The sequence below is a fragment of the Hemicordylus capensis genome, chromosome 4 (assembly GCF_027244095.1).
Source record: "Hemicordylus capensis ecotype Gifberg chromosome 4, rHemCap1.1.pri, whole genome shotgun sequence".
NCBI lineage: Eukaryota > Metazoa > Chordata > Lepidosauria > Squamata > Cordylidae > Hemicordylus > Hemicordylus capensis.
Window position 1 is genome coordinate 92,395,183 of NC_069660.1, and position 4,848 is coordinate 92,400,030.

Sequence of the window (4,848 nt, forward strand, 5' to 3'; positions counted from 1 at the left end):
AGTGTGCAAGGAGAGAAGGAATGGGGAGGTGAGGTAGGAAGACATGGACACACACTTTGTTCCTTCAGGTCATTATGTCTAAACCAGACCACTGATTTTTAAGATGGCTAACAACATTTTAAAGCAATAAACACAATAACATGGTTTAAATTTTAAAATGGAAAAAGTCCATCAGCAGCAAGAAAATTAATTCTCTTAAAAGAATTAATTTTATTAGAATTAGAAGCAGTAAGAATAGTAGGGGTGTACATGAATGGTTTACTGCCAAACTGGCTCGCATCAAATCAGGCCAGTTTGACAGTTTGATCGTAGACTAAACCGGGATTGTTTCGGTCAGTGATCGAACTGAACCAGGCCCAGTTTGGGTTCAGCAGCAAATGGGCAGGCGGGGGGGGGGCGTGGTGAGAGAGGTAGTAAGATGCTTACCCAGCCAGCACGGCTGCTGGCGTTGCTGCTCACCACCACCCACCGTTCCTGGCACAGCCCCAAGATTGTGCGCTGCCTTGTTTAGGAAGCCACTCATGTGGTGACAGAGTGGTTCTGGCCTCCGCACATCCATGCTGGCTGGGTAAGCATCTTACTACTTCTCTCACCATCTCCACCCGGCCACCCCTTAGCATTGCCAGGGACCCCCACCCTGTAAAGGGGAATCTTCACCAGATTCCCCTTTACAAGTATTAGCTGCCATATTGAAATGTGTCGAGTTCCAAAGATGAAATGTCACTACTGAGAAAGTTTGCTCCAAATTGCTACTTACTGCACCTCAGAATGAAGGACACTCTTAATGTACATAGGAGAGCAGACTAATATCATGGCTAATATCTGTTGATGGGTACATGAATATGTTTAATTCACTTTTTAAACCATTTAGACTAGTGGCAATAATCATATCTTGTTGCAGTGAATTTCATGTTAACTGTGCCTTGAATGAAGAACTTCCTTCCTTTTGTCCTCCTGAGTGTAGTGCTACTCAATTTCATGGTCTAACTCGGAGTTATAGCTTATGGGGGTGGTCTTCTGGCCACTCTTTCCATACCATTCATAACGTATATAAAAAACCTTTATTGCATTGCTCCTTTAGTTGTCTTTTTTCTAAACTAAACTTTGTTGTCTTTTTTCAAACCCTTCAGCCTTTCCTCATAGGGAAGGGTCTCCCAATAGTATTAGAGTTTTCCCCCTCCCACCCGCATATCTTTCTAAGATATTTGATTGGAGATGGAGCCCATAGCTTAGGGGTAGAGCATCTGCTTCACATGCAGATGGTCCCAGGTTTAATTCCTGGCATCTCCAGGTGGGGCTGGGAAAGATGCTTGCCTGAAAACTTGGAGAGCCCCTGTCAGTCAGACAGACAATACTGAACTAGATGGACCAGTGGTCTGACTGGGTCTAAGGCAACTTCATGTGTTCCTATATCCTTTTGGAGATCATGATTATTTGCTGAGAAACTAAGGGCCAACTGTGTGTTTCATTAAGCACATGCTTGCCCTGTCGTGCTTGCTCTTAATTTTCCTAAACAACAGCACAGGGGCATCGATTTAGATTAGGACCATGGTGTGTGGGAGGGAGGCTTTAAGCCCATTACTATTCTGATCTAAACTGAGCCCTCCATGACTGCTATTTAGCCCAAGAAGAAGTTCCCATTGACACCGAACTGCCCTAAGATTGCAAACAGAAGGGGGAAAGAGTGGGCCTCAAAATTGTACTGCTATACATACTCAAATAAATATCATATACTACAAAATAACTGTATAACAAAATAGATATAGTATACCCTGAGGTGAATCACACGATTGCCCCAGGTAGATGGGGAGGGTGTGGGAGGAAGACTGCTTTCACTTTACCTTCTCCTCAGATGACCAAGCAGGACCTGTTCAGCTTGCCTCCCATACACCCACATGGGCAGCCTTGCTCCATGTAGCTCCGTGAAGCACAGAGCAGGGCATAAAGATCCAGGACCAGAACTTATTGTTCACTGAGCATATTGTAAAAAGCATAGTGTAAAAAGTGGTGCATTCAGCTAATTTCAGGGGAAGGATTGTGTATACAAAATTTAGGATCTGTAGGTCATTGGGCAGTATGACTTTCCCATTCAAGTCAAGTTTTATTTACAGTCCTAGACCAAACAATCCAAACATACAAAAGGCGAAACAAATTTATAAGAAACTCTATAGATTCTCATTATACATCTTAAAAGCAATATAGCAAAATTTAGCTACGGAGTTAAAAATTGAAATATCCTCATTAGAAAGTAGAAATTTAACAAGTTGTTCATCAGATTGATGTCTGTTTACAGACCAAAGGTAAAATTAAGTGCTCCCTCAATTGCCTATGTATTCTACAGGATAATAGAATATGCTCGATAGATTCTATTTCCCCACTGCCACATCTATGGTAGCATTCTTCCAGGAGAATACCACTGTATCTCCCGGCTAATAGTGCAGAAGGAAAAGAATTTGTTCTGGCCCTTGTAAATGCCCAGCGAAATTTGCTGAGTGTAATATGGAACAAATAATTTGCTGGTAAAAGATCCCATCTAGTTCTTACTCTTTTATAGAATTCTGTTAAAGAAGCCCAGTTATTTTGTAATTCAATATCTGTCAAACACTGTTTCACTATTCTTTTAACATTTACCAAGTCTAACTCCAGAAGCTGTTCAGGGTCTATTCCTAGGGTAGCAAGCTTTTTGCTAACTACAGTGCACCATTGCATCACTTTATGACTATCCAAGGTCCATATAAATTTCCTTGCTTTGTTTTTAAAGCACATAATTTTAGATTTGTTATAATTGATCTTTAAATATTCCTCTTGGCAATATGAGGTTAGAACATCTAAAGATCTTTTGAGCCCAAACCTGTTTTGGGATAAAATAACTGCGTCATCTGTGTACATCAGGATCAGGATCTTTTTACGGGCTAATGTAGGTGCATGGATATAAACATTTTGCAGCCATTTAATCAGATCATTGATGTAAAAATTAAATAAATAAGGTGCCAACACACACCCTTGCTGCACTCCTTTCTCAGTTGGAATCAAATTGGTGAAATTGCCAGTAGTGTCTAAGTGTGCTCTTAAAGAGGAGTTTTCATGGAGCTTATTTATTTATTTGTTTATTTATTTATTTGAATTTATACCTCGCCCAAACTTACATCTCTGGGCGGCTAATAACAATTAAAACACATATAAAAGTTAAAACAGCTCAACATATAACACATATAAAAGTTAAAACAATACATATAATTTAAAAACCATAAAATTAAACAAACAGTATTTTTTAATTAAAAACCTGAGAAATCTTGGGTAAAAAAATGGGTTTTCTATTTTAAAAAAATTGCCAGAGATAGGGAGGATTGTAACTCAGCAGGGAGCGGATTCCACCATCTCGGGGCAGCAACCAAGAAGGCCCATCTCTTTGTGACCACCAAACGAGTTGGCGGTAACTGGAGATGGACCTCCTCAGATGACCTCAATGGGCAGAGGGGTTCATAGCAAAGAAGATGCTCTCTTAAATACCCAGGACCTATGCTGTTTAGGGCTTTATAAATTATAATTAGCACTTTGTATTTTGCCCAGAAACCTATCGGCAGCCAGTGTAACTCCTTCAGCAAAGGAGTAATATGGTCTCTCCGAGATGACCCAGAGACCAACCTGGCTGCCACATTCTGAACCAACTGAAGTTTCTGGACTACGTACAATCCATGTAGAAAGCATTGCAGAAGTCAAGTCTGGAGGTTACCAACAAATGTACCACTGTTTTGAGGTCACTGGTCTCGAGAAAATGGATGCAGCTGGCGTATCAGCCGAAGCTGATAGAAGGCACCCCTGGCCACCGCTTCAACCTGAGAAACCAAGGAGCAGTGTGGATCCAGGAACACTCCCAGACTGTGGATCTGGTCCTTTTGTGGAAGTGTGACTCTATCCAGAACAGGTAGATCAAAATCGTCTGGAGTTCTGACCCCGCACAATAACTACCTCTGTCTTATCTGGATTCAGCTTCAGTTTATTCTCCCTCATCCAGCCCATTACTGCTTCCAGGCAGGCATTTAGCAATAGCAATAGCAATAGCACTTACATTTATATACCGCTCTATAGCTGGAAGCTCTCTAAGCGGTTTACAATGATTTAGCATATTGCCCCCCAACATTCTGGGTACTCATTTTACCGACCTCGGTAAAATGAGGGAGGATATGCCATCTCCTGAAGAAGTTGACATGGAGAAGTAGATCTGGGTGTCATCAGCATACTGATAACACCCAGCTCCAAATCCCCTGATGATCTCTCCCAGTGGTTTCATGTAGATGTTAAAAAGCATTAGAGAGAGTATGGAGGTTGGAGACAGGCCTATAATTGCTCAACTCTGAGGGATCTGATGCAGGCTTCTTTAGAAGAGGTCTAATAATTGCCTCCTTAAGACAAGGAGTCATCCTGCCTTCCCTCAGAGAAGCATTTATGATTTCCACCAGGCCACCTACAACAGCCTCCCTGCTAGATTGAATAAGCCATGTTGGACAAAGGTCAAGAGAACAAGTGGTAGGCCTCACTGATCCAAGCAGCTTGTCCACATCCTCAGGAGTCACAAACTGAAATTGATCTAGTCAAATCACATAAGAGGAATAGTTGGACACCTCCAGTTCAGACATCAAATTAATTGTGGAGTTTCCATCTAGGTCCAAATCCGAGAGATTTTGTCTGCGAAAAATTCATTAAACACATCACAGCGGGTGACTGATGCTTCCAAATTCTGGTTCAAGGGAGGGGGGGCAGATACTAGCCCCCTCACAAGCCTGGACAACTCCACCGGACGTGAACTCGCAGAAGCAATACAGGCAGAAAATAATTGCTTCTTTGCCC

At 41.8% G+C, this 4,848-nt stretch overlaps 1 non-coding gene across 1 annotated transcript; it reads left to right on the plus strand.

The window, feature by feature from the left end:
* Window positions 1-1,211: 1,211 nt before the first annotated feature.
* TRNAV-CAC (transfer RNA valine (anticodon CAC)) lies at window positions 1,212-1,290 on the plus strand. The gene has a single exon. It is a non-coding gene; the product is annotated as a tRNA-Val (tRNA).
* The last annotated feature ends 3,558 nt before the right edge of the window (window positions 1,291-4,848 follow it).